The sequence below is a fragment of the Protopterus annectens genome, chromosome 6.part1 (assembly GCF_019279795.1).
Source record: "Protopterus annectens isolate FY-2018-M chromosome 6.part1, PAN1.0, whole genome shotgun sequence".
In the NCBI taxonomy this organism is placed as follows: domain Eukaryota; kingdom Metazoa; phylum Chordata; order Ceratodontiformes; family Protopteridae; genus Protopterus; species Protopterus annectens.
The window spans coordinates 409,391,044-409,409,114 of record NC_056738.1 but is presented as its reverse complement, the minus strand read 5'-3'; positions in this window follow the sequence as shown (position 1 = coordinate 409,409,114).

Here is an 18,071-nt window from a genome sequence, read left to right as displayed (position 1 = left end):
ATGAAAGCACCACATTTATCAGGACAGGCCATACAAACATCCACTGCAAAGAAGTGAACCTAATTAGGAAGTAATAAATGGTAAACTTTGTGGAATTTAATATGCTTGTTGTGTTTTATGTTTTTAAAGGTATTGACATACACAGAAATTGTTCCCTGTACCAGTAACCGTGAGGTCACGTAACTTCTGAATAAAAATCTCAGGGAATGTTTTAAGTTGTGTGACATGGTGTAGCTTCTCTGCATAGTAAATTAGGACAACTGCTATCCCAACAGCCTGAAAGGGTGGTGAGCTAGCTACAAACAAGCATATATGAATTGCACACATGCATATACTAGGTATAGCATGCTGCAGTTTAGCTGAGAAGTGAATAGTGCACTTGTGTCTATGAGCAAAGTACAGTTCATGCATAGCAGTCCAAATGCAGCTCTGCCAACAAGAGCTGCATTGTATGTATGCTGTGGTGCCGTTCATAGAGCTCAGCATAGTTGAGCCACATTTGCATAAAAACTTCTCAAATCGCCCCCAACATATACCATCCTGCTTCAGTCCACTATTTTAAACATCACTGGGCTCTGTACTTCTATTAAAGTTGAAGAAAATGTTTACTAAAACAGGGATAAGATGGAACTAGAAGGAAAAGGCAGTCATTAGTATGATTTGGTCTGAGCTGTTCAACATGAGTATTTACTTACCATGAAATATTACAGTACTGGTCTGTTTGCACATGAAGAACTTGGAATGTGTAAGCTGCCGATTTCAGTGCTATCTACATCTGTGAAGTGACTTGCTGCATACAATGATCTCTGTCAATGGATAATGACCAGGAGCATACTAAAGGCCATCTTCAGTAAATTAAGAGGGTGACATACATGAGCAACTTGCTACAAACAGTACTACACCATAACAGCAAACTTTCATAGGCATATATTTCACTATTACAGCACAGGAAAACATAACACTATTGCAAAGAAAACTCAAACAGTAGAACTCAGAATTAATGCTTCACTGTGCTTGTCGTATCTTTTTTTTTGGTTATACTGTGACATGACATCCATGTGAGGCCAGTGTAATTTTGACCTAATGTGCTTGCAAGTTAGAAAATATTGCAGCATTAAGAAAGACAGATAGCCAACTTTAACCCTGAGGAGAATCACAGCCTCATTTATGTTAGGAAGAGATATGGAAAACATCTTCTTGGGAAAGGGGATCCAAAACAGGCAGAGAGCAATAAGGCATAGATTGCAGTGTACTGTTGGGAAAAGGAGCCGCACACTGTCACAATATATGAAAAGATCAGGTGACATAGTGGAACATGCCACAACAAAACTTAAGCAGAATGCAATTGCTTGTAGTAGTACTACAGGTGGTGGCATTTCCATACACCAAGTTTTGATACTGGATGAGGATCACATACACATGCCAAATATTTGGGTTCCATTTAGATGCTCGAAAGTCCTTTTACGCGAATACGAAAAGAGCGACACGTATTGTGCGAACCACGGAAAATCTGAATGTCCAAAACCGCGAAATTCAAAATGTTGAAGTGTCATGGTTGGCCCGTCTGCGGTACAGCTCCGTAAGGTAAGTGTGCGATAGTTACAGACCTTAAGGTTAGGGTGCAGGTTAAGGTAAGTGCATAGATAGGTAATGTATGTAAGGTTTAGTGTAGGGTTAGAATTAGGGTTTTGTTAAATGTATGTGTGTGGATTATTTATTTTGTTTTGGTATATCTCTGTAGGGTAAGTGTGCGATAGTTATGGACCTTAGGGTTAGGGTGCAGGTTAAGGTAAGTGCATAGATAGTAATGTATGTAAGGTTTAGTGTAGGGTTAGAAGTAGGGTTTTGGTGCTTTACTTTAGGGTTAGAAGTACTGTTTTGGTTAGTGTATGTATGTGGTTTATTTATTTTGTTTGGGTAGCCAGCATGTAATAGGAGGTGGAGTTGGCCGATTATGGGGATTTGACTTTTTGAATTTCACGGTTTAGTGCGTTCGCCATATTCGCGGTTCACGCAATACGTGTCAGTGTTTTCATATTCGCTTAACAGGATTTTCGCTAATATAATATAGACCCCAAATATTTATATATGCAAAGCATCTAATTTAATAAAGATAAATGTATGAATCTCTCAATTCTAAACACTAGTTCAAACTGTAACTAACAGTTTGGAATGTAAAAACGCACCACTTTAACAGTAATACAGCAATTATAAGTTCTTGAAAAAGTTAAACTTAGTTTCTTTTATTTCAACTCAGTTTTTGAAGGTTTTAGTTAAGCTAATGAGACTTTTGTTGTTGCTTTCTTTCCATTAGCTTATTATTTCTTGGATGAATTTAGTGGCATAGCTAGAGTTTATGCCGCTCAGGGCTGCCTTTGAGTTTGCCACCCCCTCCACCCTCAGAAAATCATGGTCAAATGGGTCCCCCCACCTCTGTATACATTCCAGTGTCCCATTACTTGGCTATTTCTCCCCATTTACCATAAACACTGTAATGTGCATACGGTTTTATGCTTTACTTGTACGATTATTTGGATTTAATTTAAAACTTTTATTTTAAATTTTATAGCACAGAACACTGATAGACATCTGCTAAACAAAGCAATACAGGCTCACAGTGAAAACTGACTTAGCATTAAAACTTCACTGTTTTTGAAACAACATTGAAACCCACATTCAAAGAAAATGCACCTGGCCATTGGTGGATAAAGTTTACCTTTGGGCTGTTTTCATATCATAGGCCTCTTGCACACATATTTAGAACTATGCAAACATACATGTGTTCTTTGTTTCACCTTCCTGATTGTATTAAATTATATTCCTTGTATAATACAGCACACTTGTTAGAGCGTGTTTTAAATTTATTGTTTTGAACATTTTTCCAGTAAGCAATGAAAATGTATGTAACAATGACAAAACTGCCTAATTCAGAACATTTCCATCATAAAAGTCTACTCAAACTTCTGTCATTACAATCCACCAATATCAGTAAATATGCACAATCTCTGCAGAAGTCATCTAAATTCCACATTAAAGAGATCTGTAACTAATGAAGAGGTGGCTGCTAGCAAACAACTTCATATTTCATTGTTTCATCTCCAAATAAAGTGTTTGTTGCCCTTGAAGAATAATTGGCTATGTTACATTAAAAAATGATAAGCTGCTAATATTGTAATAGGGAATGAATAGCAAGCTGGTAACAGGTTCATAATTATTAGGCATCTCCTCCAAAGGAGGACATTCTCAGGACTGCAGCATCCACTCCCTTTAAAGTACAACACGGTACAGTACCAGCAATCTGTCTACATACTATGGGAGTAGAACCCACAACCTTCTGCATTAAAAAACACTACCTGTTGTGCTACTAACAATGCTTTTAAATATTTTAGCAAAGTAGTGATATCATTTACTAAACAACAGTTGCACATTGCAAACAGACTTGGCATAAGCAGCACTAAACTTCTCTTCCCCTGAAACTCTCAGCTCCTTGTAAAATGCACTTGACACTCAACTATATCTCTCAACTTTGCAGCAGAAGAAATGTGGAAAAAGCCAAAATTTATGGGGGGAGGTGAACAAAGGCCCAAAACCAGGGACACATTTAAACATTGCTTGTATAATCTTAGAAAGTAGCTGGAATAAAATGTTTTGTGTTCCATGTTTCCTGAAAGATAGAAAGACTAAAACTTAAATGACTATCATTATTTAGTGAACTCATTCCTCAGTGATTTGCAGAAAAAGCACAAATTTTAAGAGAAACAGACTAAAAGTATGAGCCAAAAAAACAGGTATGGACTCAACTCCTTGAATCACAAGTGGTGGTTGTAGGGGTAGAGACATTGGGCTCTTATTCCTTGTACTTAAGGTATACGGGGTTTGAGCCTGAGTAACACTAACCACCAGGTATCTCTGACTGGGGTCATTTTACACACACACAACCCCTAAAATACTGCCATGTGACAAAACCTGCAACCCTTGCAAACTCAAATAGAAAGGAAGTGAATCAAATCTCACACAGTAAAGCCCCCCCCCTGCACCTTGCAGCAACCTGTGAAACACATAGAACACTTAAATAGACAGCGACCAGCAAACTGAATCGAACACTTACTTAAATAGGCAGCCAGCAGCAATAAACAGCTTTCTTTCATTTCTGTGAACAGTTAAATTTTGCTTGTGTGGGTGGAAAGGAAGGACGTCTGTGTAATAATGCATGCACAGATGTGACAGAAGTCCCTTGGCAAAAATGCCACCCGGGGCGGACTGCCCCTTTCGCCTCCCTGCCACTGCCTCCCATTCTTCACACTCTGTCTCTCATGCACACACACACCTTCTCATTCATACATGCATTCACTCACACATTGCTCTCACTCTCTTCTGATCTCTCTTTCACACACCCACTTTCTCATTCATACACTCATTCACTCACACATTGCTCTCACTCTCTTCCGATCTCTCTTGATGACACACACACACACACACACACACACACACACAGTCTCTTGCTCTCTCACTCTCTGAAACTGTAGGGCCCAGTGTTTCTCAACTGCTTGCGGCCTGGTATAATTGATACCAGGGCCTGGTACCGGGCTGTGGCCTGGAAGTTGAGAAACACTGCCATAGAAGGCACATGATACTGGTTCATTCCTGAACACTGGGAAACAGAAATACTGAACAATATGTGCTGAAGAATCCTTAGGTCAAAAGCCTGTGAGATGCACAAAGTGTCAACAGTTTGTCCCTAGAAGGTCCCCATGGCAAGTAAAGTGAGGGCTATACATAAGTCAGCATTCACAGATATAGGATAGGTCAAGCATACCTCTAGTCCTCCTTCTGTGGGCTACACAAACACACGGAAGCCATATGATGTCCCTGTCCACAACTTACTGATCAAAGTTCAGATGGATTAGACTTTGCCTACATCATTTTGGCTGGCAAGCATGGCTGGTGCACCTGGTCTTGGTAGGACACAGATGAACACCTCCATTCAGAATGGGAGACAGCTAAGGTTGGCAGTAAGCACAAGCATCTTTGCAGACTGCAAAATATGAAAAAGGTGCGGCTTTGCAGTCTGTAAGCCTTATGAGCATAAAAAGAGTATGAATTGCATGACGGCAAAAAGAAATCTTTATTTGCATCATACAGTCGTAAAATTCTCATACATTTGTCATTTTCATCTCATTACTTAACTTGTCCAAGACTTTCTCAAATGGCTGCACCCAAGCACAGTACTTCACTGAATTGTAACTTAGCTGTGCCTGAAGCACAACTACATCTTACCTGCACTCAAGATGCATCCTGCACAAATATTCACTGTATCCAAATATAACTACTATGAATACAACTTGTCTCACCCTTAAAACAGGCAAGGAAGATAATTTTACAATAGGTATTCACAGGTCAAATTCTGCCTCACATAATTAACAAGACATGACAACAATTGGTTGATATACTGTGCCCCCCCTTTATATAAATACTCCACACTGCCTGGTTTAAACTGTGGGCAAATCCAGTTTGTTGTGCTCCTTAGCATGGTACTTGGTAAGGAAAACCAAAGCTAAGAGTTAGGAAGACAGTCTGAGTAGTACATGGCATGACAAAAATATTAACAGAGGAGGTGGCTGGCTTGCTGACATAGGGTTTTTGTTCCTAGATACACTGTCTTTTGATGAAGCAAGTTAGGAGGAGTGGAATCAATGAGGTAAAGTGTACTTTTCATATCCTTGAGGGAGGCTGCAGGTTGGTGTCACTACATAGCTAACCTAAGGTCAGTACTTTCATGGTATAACATCTTGTGGGGCATGTCTAGTGTTCTTTCTAAGCTAGAATGCCAAATAAACTCTTGCAACATGAAGTCACTTTGCAAGACTGCCAGGAGGGGTGGGGATAACGTGTAAAAAAATGGATCCCCTTCAGAAGGTTGAAAGCTCAAAAGACTGAAAATCAAAATATCAAAAATGGAATCTGCGCTTTCTCCAGTGTCGTGCAATCTTGGAGTTGGTATATATATATATATATATATATATATATATATATATGTATATAAATAAATAAAATTAGCATGGGGTGTGGGGAGGGGTGCAGAAGGGCTTCCCCTGCATTAAAAATATTTTTGATATTTTGATTTGCAATCTTTTGAACTTTAGATCTTCTGACATGCACCCATATATATATATATATATATATATATATATATATATATATATATATATATATATATATATATATACACACATCACAATTGCATTCTCAGCCACACTTTCTCTATGCTGATAGAGTTGTCAGTAATGCAATCATTGGTTAGTACTCAGAACTTGAGGGGAGATGGAAAGAGGTTTGTATGTCCTCATGTCAGAGGCCCAATTGTGAAGGGGAGAGTAGAAACAAAACTAAAAGATGATCTTCATTCTTCCTATGGATGAGATTCTGGTTGTAATTGAAGAACCTCTTATTCTTGACACAAGCCCAAAAATTCAAACCTGTTCTACATATAATGGACTGTGTGGAGAACCCCAAATGAAAAGGAGTCTAGCTTATACACACCTCCTTTGCCATGCAAAGTATTTTATGTTTATGTGACAACTGATGGTGTGTGATTTGTAGGCATCATTACTAGCTGAGATTCTGTGGTGGATTAAGTAATAAGCAAAACAAAACAGGCATACAGATACTGCCAAGTATCCACCGATAGCAATTTCCTCCCAGAAGCCTATTACAGCCTACACAGAGTTCTAAGCAACAAGTGATGGCCACTCCTAACCTCTTCTGTACTTGGCGGTCAATGTTTTCATCACTCCCAGTGTGCACAAAAACATGCACAACCTCAAGTCAACACCAGAATCAATGAGTTGAGACTGAAATAGGTCCAATGGGATCAGTGCTATATCTCAGTTAAATTTAAAATAAACACCATAAGAAGTGATCGTCACTCTTCTCGTCAGGGTAAAACAGACATTCGTGGGTTCTGATCAAGCAGCTTTATCACACACAAACACATTAGAAATGAGGCTTTGTAACTTAAAACTTAAATAAACTTATACATTGACTTACTACACTCCTACATGTTAAAGTCTGGTGTTCACTTAAAATGGCACTGCTGCCTGCATGTGCTCTGTATTTATATGCACTTGCTACATCTTGAAATGCTTCTTAAAGGTACATATACATGCTCTGATCTACATACTTACTTACTTCATAAGTCCTTATATGAAATAACAGTATTTAATGACGTGCAATTTACAAAAAATGATCTTTTGACATACAATTATACAGAACTAGTTATCTGACATGCAATCATACAAAATTAAGACACATAGAAAACAATTATGTCCAAGTTGCTGTGTATTTTACACTAGGTCTAGAAATACAACCTGTGTAACATAAAAGTCAGAACTGGATCTAGCAATGGGGACTGTCTTCAAGAAATGTTCAACTTTGGGGATATCCGGGACCTCATCAGAATGGGAATTGATACTGCGACACGTTCTTCGGTACGAACACTGTCAGGGTTACTTACTCCGAGATCTAGAGTCTGTATCACAGGTAGCATGCTGCGATATCATTTATGGTACAGGAAGGAGATGTCTGCAGTTTCTCCTGTCCTCTATACCCTCAGATTCCACTAAGTAGGATCTCGGCTCAGTACATATACCTGTTGTTTTTTAGCATTAGGCACCAGCAAACTAGAACTGATAGGCAAGGTTGTTCTTGTTTGCCTAGACAGAAGTCTCTGAGCAGGTGAGCCAAGTAGATTGTCACGGGGTATATTTCTGAGATTGAGTAAATTCAAGATGATATCGGTATTGTCATGCTTTGACCTTTCTAGTAATTGCATTGAACTCTGTACTGCACGTTCAGCAAGGCCATTTGATTGAGGATATTCAGGACTGCTAGTAACATGGATGAAGTCTCACTCTGGCAAATCTCTGAAACAATTGACTGGTAAACTGAGAACCATTGTCACAAATAACTTTGTGTGTACTACCATGGACTGAGAAATGACGTTTCATCTTAGTAATAACAGCACTGGATGTTAGGTTAGATAGCAAATTGATCTCAAACCAGTTCGAATAGGAGTCTACCAACACTAAGTAATGTTGACTGTTCCACTCAAATTTGTCAGTATGTTAGATGCTACTGTTGACCAAGGTAGTTCAGGAATTTGGCTTAGCTGAAGTGGCTCTTTTTGCAAATGCGGCTCATTACTGTTGCACATTAAACAAGAAGAAAGCACTTTATCAATGTCTTTTACTAGAGAAGGCCAACATAGTAATACTCTCACTCTTCTTTTGGTAGAATTGGAACCTGGGTGGCCACAATGTAAAATCTGAATGTATTCACATTGTAAGGAAGTAGGAATAACTTTTGGACCTTTGAAAATGGTATCATCTTCCATCAGCATCTCATCTCTGTATGGAAAGCAAGGTTGTACTTCTGGCGGTACACAGGATTTCTTTGACAGCCATCCTACATTGATGTAGTGGTTGAGCTTTTGCAAAATTGGATCAGTCTTTGTATGATCTCTTAGCTCATCAAGTCTCGTGGTAGAAAAATTATGCACTTCCATGACAACAAAGTAAAAATTCCCTGCATCAAGCTGTTGCATGGTATTTCTGGACGATCTGGATAACGTATCAGCTAGATAAAGAAGTTAACCCCTTGTATAGACCATTTTGAAATTATACTTTTGCAATTTAAGTGTCATTCGTTGTAACCTTGCTGGACAGGAATCCATAGGCTTCTTTAAAATAGTAACTAGAGGTTGATTGTCAGTTTCTATCTGGATTGCTTGGCCATAAATATAATCATGGAACTTCGAACATGCGAATACAATTGCCAAAAGTTCTTTCTCAATTTGAGCATACTGCAATTCAGTTTGGGTAAGAGTTCTAGATGCATAAGCAATAGGTCTGCCCTCTTGAAAAATGCCATGATCGAACTTTGAAGCATCACAGGAAAGAACTGCTGGTTTGTGGACATCATAGTATCTCAATGTAGGCGAGTTAGTAATTTGCTGTTTGAGGTCATCAAATGCTTTCTGATGTTGTTCTAACCATGACCATGCAACAATTTTGCATGTCAGCTCTCTTAAAGGTGCTGATAACTCACTAAAATCAGGGATACATTTGCCCAAATAGTTAACCATACCACTGTAGAGCTTGGATATTGTCTGGAGCTGGCATTTCAAGAATGGCTGCTAGCTTGGAAGGATCTGGTCATAAGCCTGTACTGGTAAATAAATGACCTACATAAGTAACTTCTGTAAATCTGAATTTGCCCTTCAGAGGATTGAACTTTAAATTCACTTCACAAGCTCTGTCCAGAACTTTCCTGAGGTTTCTGTCATGCTCTGCTTCACCATTGCCTCCAGCCAGTAAATCATCAAATATTATTTGCACACGGGTAGCCTGAAAAAAAATTGCTCCATTGCATGCTGAAAGACTTCACTGGCAGAATTTATTCCTAAAAGCATCCTGAGGAATCTGTATCTACCAAACGGGGGTACTGAATGTAGTCAGTAGTGAATATTTGCAATCAAGTATCACTTGCCAGAATGAACTCTTTGCATCTAAGACAGGAAAAACAGTGGCATTTGGCATGCTGGTTGTAATTTCCTCGACCGTATGCATAGGATGATGAGGTCTTTTTAATGCCTTGTTCAAGTCTCTTGGGTCAATGCATACTCTGATTTCATCTGAATTTTTCTTATGAGCAGCTACCATGGAAGATGCCCACTCAGTCGGTTCTGTGACTGGACAAATCACACCTTGCTGCACCATTTTGTCTAACTGGACTTTGCCTTTGTCCTGCATAGCTATTGGAACTCTTTTTGCTAGTCTGACCACTGGATTGACCTCTGGGTTTACTTTCATAAAATACACAACTGGAGGTTTGCCTAGATTGTCATCAAAAACATCAGCATACTGTCGAGAAAATAGCATCACTGAAGCTGGAACTGGGACATGTGCTTACATGATGGACTTCTTTGGTAAAAGAAAGTTTCATTCTCAAACTGTCTCTGAGATCTAATAATGATTGCACAGGTCTTCGGACTACATAACACTGCAAGCTGTAACTGTTCCCAGCCGAATAGCAAAAAAGCACTACTGAGCCTTCAGTTTGAATCTCTTCACAACCATAAGGAACAAGCTTCCTAGAATTGATCAAATTAAGTTGCTCACTAGCTCTCACTTTAGCAAATGTTTCTGCTGACATTACATTACACTTTGAAACAGTGTCTACTTTGAGCTCTGTGGGTTTACCATTGATCAGGACAGCACAAAATACTTCATTCTTTGCCAACAAATATACTGCATTAACCTTTTCAACGACCACTGATGCACCATCTACATAGAAAGTAGAGGTGCAGCTCTCTATATCATCAACTTGCTTTTTTGAGTGACCTTTCTTAATAACTGAATGAGGCTTGCTTGATTTACAAAACTGTTGAAAATTATTAAATTTTTTACACTTGTGGCATTGCTGACCAAATGCTAAGCACTTCTCTCTTTTAGATTCATGGTTGGCTCCACAATTACGACAGTTGACAATAAGGCTTGACTTGGGTTTTTCTGACTCAGATTTATACTGTACTGAGTATGCTCCTTTAACTGAACCAGTCTTGGAACTTGCTAGAAAGCTTCGGGTTTTCCTTGTCACACCCACAGGGGTTGCTGCTGCCGCCATTTACTTGGGCCTGCTTCTGCTTGCCATTTGTTGCAAGCTGTCTAGAGGCTGCTGAAACCACGCTCACTTGTAAGTATACTTGTGTGCCTTTCTGTGAGCTCAAGAATTTGACAAATCTCTATGGCTTTGCTTAATGTTAAATCACTGTCATGAAGCAAAATCTTTCACCCTGCAGTACTATTAATACCATACACAAGCCTACCCTTTATTATCATCCTTCAAGTCACCGAATCTGCACATTTTAGTTTTGTTTCTCAAGTCAGTGATATAAGCTGCAAAAGTTTCACCTGGCTTTTGGTCTCTTGTATAAAATAAGTGCCTCTCTAATGTAACATTTGTCTGGGGGGGGTCACACTTCTCTAAATGTACGTTTTAAGCACTCAGGGTCTTTCCTTGATTCAGCTGGTACCACAACATGACGGATTGCCTCCTCTCATGCATATACTACTGGTGCACACAAAAATGAACACTCTCTTTCAATGCGTTCTGACCCAGCTAAGTTAAGCAAAATGAATGCCCTTGTACGTGCATCTCTGTCAGAAAAAGCTGTTTGTATGAAAATATTGTATTCCTGCTCGAATACTCTCCAATTCTCTGCTTACCTCCCCACAGTTGGGTGGGTATTCGAAAGACATGCGTAAATGGGCGTGCCTTCGTTGAAGATTGAACGTCGAGCTGGCACCTCTGCGTTCGTGAAAATCTACTGCCAATCATTAGGGGACCGGAGTTCCATTGTGGCGACCCCTAACCGGGAAAAAGCCAAGAGACAACAACATTATGATCAAACAAAAGTGGACCTGGTTTGCTAAATGCCTCTGCCGTATCAACACACAGTAGTGAGGGTGCTTGAAATCATGTATGAACATAGACACATGTTAACATATATGTCAAAACTTTATGCCAGTACTTGTAATTATGCCCAGTAGCACAACAAACTCTTTGAAATAACTGCACTTTGCCAAATAAGTCTCCGTAGCACAAGAACACTCTGAAATCACTGTACTTTACCTTGAATTCCCTGTACTTTATAAAACCACTCCTTATCAGTGTAAGAAATGCTTCAAAATGACTGTACTTTGCGAATAAACTGTGCATGGCAGAAGAAGTTTAGAGTAAGAAACACTTCGAGATGAATGCACTTTGCAAATAAACAGTACACACCACAAGAACCTTTCAAAATAGCTGTACTTCGCAAAATAACTCTGCACAGTTTAAGAAACACTCTGAAATGGTAGCTTTCTGATAATAAATGCACACAACACATGCATCTTTTTGAAATGGCTGTACATTGACTGCACTTTGCAATATAACTGTACTTTGCACACAGTAAACTCTCTGAAATAATGGCACCATAAAAAAAGCATACACTCTGCAAACACTTTGCATACTCAGATACTTCGAACTCTAGTTATGCTTTAAATGGCTTCGGTCAATGCGAAATAGTAGTTTGTGCCCAAACTCGCTCTTTTACTAAAAAAAAAGACATGCAATTGTCTTGCTCTTTAAGACTAATTTGCCCTTTTTACTGTACTCGTTATGCTCTTTTAATCTCTTATCATGCTCATTATACTTTTCTTGTGCCCATTTTACTCCAAACATGCTAATTATGAAAACCAAAGATAATTCTGAGCCCCTTATGAATAGTTTTGCTAGTTTTATCAAATACTGTGGTTTTGAACATTTTGTTTAATTAATAATGCGGTCTGTGCCTTTTGTTTGCTTAATAACATGTTTTTGTGCTACTCGTTTGAGTAATAATGCATTTTGTGTCTTATAAATGCGCTGTTTCATTTTCTTTGCCAAAAAAATCATTTATGCAGTTTTCTTTACCTTTAACTTGTTTCTGTCCCTTTTTCGTTTGTCTGTGCACCATTTCACTCAACCTGCTTAGTCTGCCTACACCTTCAACTGTGCACCTCATGGCTCGTAGAAGTTGTTCTTCTGATCCCAGTTCTGACACCACTTCACTCGTCTGGTCAGGATAAAAACAGACAAACATTCATGGGTTCTGTTCAAGCAGCTTTATTACACACAAACACATCAGAAATGAGCCTTTGTAACTTAAACTTAAACGTATAAACAGACTGATTACTGGACTCATACATGTTAACACTGGCTGTTCTCTTAAAATGGGACTGCTGCCTGCACTTGCTCTATATTTATATGCACATGCTACATATCTGGAAATGTATCTTAAAGGTACATACACACGCTCTGATTTACAGTGATCACTGCTCTTTGAGCCATACTTGCCCACTTTATTAGCAATCAGTGAATATTCTTTAACTTGGCAGATAACAGAGTTCTTACCCAGTCCCATACATCCTACAGGTGGTCACTGTCCCCAATCAATTTTGTCAGCTGACAGAGTCCCATGTGTAACTGCCTGGCGGCCCTTTCCTGCATTTTCTCCCATTCCTCCTGTCAGTGACTGGCATATCCTTGAAAGCCGTCTCTCCTTGCCTACCTCTCCACCTGGCATGTCAGTGATTCTTCTCTTCCTCACTCATCCACTCAAGCCCAACAGCTTGACCTTCATACACGGTCAGTGAAATGAAACACCTGCATCCTAATACACTCAGTGGTTTGTGATCTGTGCAACTTCCTTAACCCCTGCACAAACTATTGATTATAAAGGCAAGCCTATACCTCTTCTGTTGGTGAATGAAGAATCCTTGTCTATGCACCACGGATTCATGAACATAATGCATCTTGTACAATGTGTTTGCTATGCTCCCAGAGAATACTGCAATTCATAGGGTGTGCATGGTCACAGCTCACGTTGGCTGAACAGCACACAGGAGCACCTGTCATGCTTTAGCATAAAAGGCAATCCTGTGCTCACATGTTCAGCAGCACTTTAGAGCCTGCCAGTGCTGTAATTAGAACAGTGTCATTTACGAGTATACTGGGAGCTCTGCCAACTATCTGACAGTTGCCCTGTTGTGTGTCAGACAAGCTATCCCTGCACTTGTCTTTTTTTACTGGTGTTATCTACAAAACTGTATATTATAATCCATTTGGGAAACAAAGACTCCAGACTCTCCCCTGCCCAATTAGCAGTCAAAGGGCTCTGCACTGACAAGTGACAGTTTTCTTCATCCAGTAGACAGCTTGGAAAGGCACACTACATAAGGTACACTGCTGACATTCTATGTGCCCCTTAACAGTATTAAGCACAAAGGGGGCAAAACCTACTAGATATGTCATGGAACACTAAAATGCAGAGGAAGGTGCAGAACACAACAATCACAAGTTCAGCATCCATTAAAGACCTCCAATGGGATACTACGGTGTTACTAGATGAGGCTGCTTACACTGTCTGTAAGTATGAGAAATGTATCTATTGGCAGCTATGGCCTGGTGGGGAGAACTGGCAACCTGTTGTAGTTACTGCATGTTTTCCAGTGCTGTATAGCATTCCTTTCCTTGGTGGACTCTGTATACATATCTCCACAGTCATGGACAGCAATGATTCATAAAATTATTTGACTCACTGTCCACACCTCTAGGGGGACACTGCATTACCACACTTTGGTTGCAAGGGGTCTGTTGCTGTATGAGCTCCAACTGGCAGGAGTTCACCAGCATCACAGTTTAAGGACAGGTCAAGGGTTAGGTGGAATCAGGTTTTCCTGTACTACAGGGGACAGAGAAGGACCCAGTGTGTGGTCTTGCAACACTGAGAAAATACTTTTGTGAAGCATAAAAGGCTTTGTATTCGATTCTTTTGCATACAAAGCCCTACAGAACTGAGGATCTGTTCTGTGAAAACAGTTCAATGTGTCCGTTACTCTTACAACCCAACCCACATGCTACACGGACTCCTGAGCATCATACAACTTTCTCGAACACTATATTAAATAAAGAAATTAATTACAACTCTATTTCTGAATCCCACCTTATCGACATAATTTTGGGTGACAAATACAGCACATCTCACTAGTCAGCATTTTTAACAGAACATTCCACACCTTCTGAATTATGACCTGACGCCCTCCCTTCACTAAGCTGTGACACTGCAGAAAAAAGCTTTACAGTGTCAGTGGTCCACATGCATGAATTTCATCTGTCGTAGGCAGTTTTTGGACAGTCAGGAAACCTTTAACGCAAAGATATTTAAGAAAGTTCCGAAAAGGAGAAAAGCCACAAAAACTGTGTACCATGACCACAACACCAGTATGGACATGTCTTAAAATATCAAACATTCTTGTAAAGTTTTTAATTCATGGAAATTATAATTTTATGTTGTACAGTTCACATAACACAAAGTCCTTTCTAAAAAGTAAAAAGATTTTATTTAAAAGTTATGCCAGTTTTCATACAAATCTATTTACTACATGATAACCTTTTACTAAAAATCATGTCAGTTTCAACACAAAATGGATCTACAGCATAAATTATAATATTTTATCTGTGCATTTCCAGTTTCTGTTTTGGTTACAGGTTCCAACGTAGAGTTTAATAATTCTTTCACTCAAGAAAGAAACTCAAGCAAGCACGTTTACAAATCATCTCAGCATTAACAGCCAGTCAGTGCACAGTACAGCTGTACCTTGAAATCTGCATAATATGGTTTCCATGCACAAAACAAAAGAAGACTTTTTTTTTAATTTAGAAAAACAAAAAACAGTTCTCATCACCTAGTTCAGTGATTAACATTAACAGCACCTTCAAGGAAAATGTTGTAGTACCAAGCTCTCCCTGTAATATAGGCAGTCACATCCTTTTGTCACATTTTGTTAAAATCTCACACTGATTTTTTTTCATTTAACATATAAACTAAGAAACATGTTATCTTTTGAAATTGCAAGTGCCTACACAAATGCCTGCAGTTGTGACTTATCAAAGTACACAGACATCAGCACTGAAACAATGCCACTTCAAATACATTAGTTTTACATTATTATAGGGATAGCTAAATCTTTACTTAAGACTAGAAAACATAGTTATGTACTCATCATAACATTCCATCTGAATTGTTGCTCTTCATTCATCTTCAACCTGTGGGTACCCGGATCTGGCATGGAGCCAACTCAGCTGCATTTCCAGCATCTGATCTGAGCTCCAAGCTCCTCTTCCACCAATAATGCCCCTGTCTCCCTCCTCCCTTCAGATCGAATTTGCTGCCCACCATAGCAACCCAATCTGACCCAAACATCTTGTCCCATGACAAGGGTCTCCATAAGCAAACAGAGGAGAATAAAGGCATACCCATGTGGTGACCATTCCTCTTCTGGTCAGACCACCACACAGCCTACGCAAGGCAGGGGGAAGGAGGGAGGGAAGGTTGACGACAAATAAAGAGCAACAACTCAGATGGAGCGTTATTGTGAGTATGTAACTTCTTTATCTGAAGTTGTTGTCTTCATTTGGTCTTCAACGTGTGGGACAGAGTCCCCAGCTATTAAACACCTGGGGGCCCTCATGGAAGGATATTCCGGAGCACAGAGGAGCCAAAGGGTGACCTGTTCCTGGATAGAATGTCCAACTTGTAATGTAAGATGAAAGTGTGTGAAGAAGCTCAAGTAGCTGCAGAGCAAATGTCTTCTAAAGACACTCTGGACCAAAAGGCAGCTGAAGTAGCCATAGATCTAGTGGAATGCACCTTTACATGACCTGGTGGGCATAAACCTCTAGCCGAATACGCCACAGTAATACACTGGGAAATCCAATGGGCAATGGTGACCTTTGACACTGATTTCCCTAAAAAAGCCTTAGAATAGGAAATAAAAAGTTGGTCAGACTTACAAAAGGACTTACTCCTATGAAGGTAAAAATGTTAACTGTCTGTGCACATCCAACAAGTGCAGTTTGTAAACTCCCTTATTTTGAACATTTGGAAAGAAAACTGGGAGATAAATCACTTGATTAATATTGGCTTCCAAAGCTACTTTAGGAAGAAAGGATGGAATAGTACTCAAGGACACCCTGTTCTTATGAAATACCAAATAAGGAGGCTTGACCGACAATGCTTGAAGATCCAAAACCCTTTTGGCAGACGTAATAGCGACCAAGAAAGCCATCTTCCAGGAGAGAAATTGTAAGTCCATTGAGGCTCCAGGCTCAAGGGGGACGGGGGGGGGGGCGAGACCAAAGCTTGCAGAACTAGCATGAGATCCCAAGAAGGTGTTGGGTCCTTAACCAGTGGCCGAAATAAAAAGGTGCCTTTCAAAAAGGCTTTACAAAGCTTAGAAGAAGCCAGAGAAGCCATATTGTCACCTACATGAAAGCTAGATATAGCTGCCAGTTGTACCTTGACTGTTGAACTTGCACCTTGCTGAAAAATACTTGCTAAAAATTCTAAAACCGTCAGAACTGGAGCAGTGAAGGGGTCTAGGTCATGCTGAGAAGCCCAAATAGAAAAACGCTTTCACTTACTGGAATAAGCCTTCCTGGTAGAAAATTTATGAGCAGCAACCAAAATCCTTTTGACTGGTGAAGATAACTCAGGAGTCCTGACTATCATGGGAATTGGAGCAGCCAAGCAGTGAGCTTCAGACTGACCAGGTCTGGATGGGAAATCCCTGAGGGATGAGAGATGAGATCCAGAATCAGATTTAACATCCAGGGCAGACACACAACATGAGACCACAGAGAAGGGAACCATACTTGGCAAGGACGGAATGGGGCAATGAGGATGACAGACCTTCCCAGCCTGCGAGATTTCTGAAGAAATTTTGGTATTAGGGGTAGAGAAGGATAAGCATACAGAAGACCGAAGGACCAAGCATGAACCAGGGCATCTCTGGGGGCTTCCCCCTGAGGGGGGTTCAGAGCGAAAAACTTGCTACACTTCGCATTGGAAGGAGAAGCGAAGGGATCGCAGCAAGGCTGACTCCACTTGTGAAAGATCTGTTTTGCTACTGAAAGATTCACAGACCACTCTTAAGGCATCAGGACAGACCTGCTGAGCCTGTCGGCTAGAATGCTGGACCTCCCTAGAATGTGCACTGTCACCAGAAAATGGCCGGTGCAGATCGCCCAGTTCCACACTCTCATGGCTTCGTGACACAGGGGATAAGACCTGGTTCCCCCTTGCTTGCTGATGTACCAAACTACTAACATAATGTCTGTCTGAATAGCAATCATCCCTAGAGGAAGATGGGCATGGAGAGCTTGCAATGCTAGGAGCACCACCCTCAGCTCCAGGACGTTGATATGCAATTGTCTCATAGGGGGACCACATACCTTGGACTGTCCTTCCCAAATGGTGCCCCCCCTAGTAGGGAGGCATCTGTGGTCACCGTGGCCAAAGTGGGAGGCAGAAGAAAAGGGCGCCCCCCCAAGAAGATCCAAGAAACAAATCCACCACAGCAGAGAGTCCCTGCACACCTGAGATACCCAAATAGGGTAAGACAAAGGAAAATCTAGCATGGACCACTGAA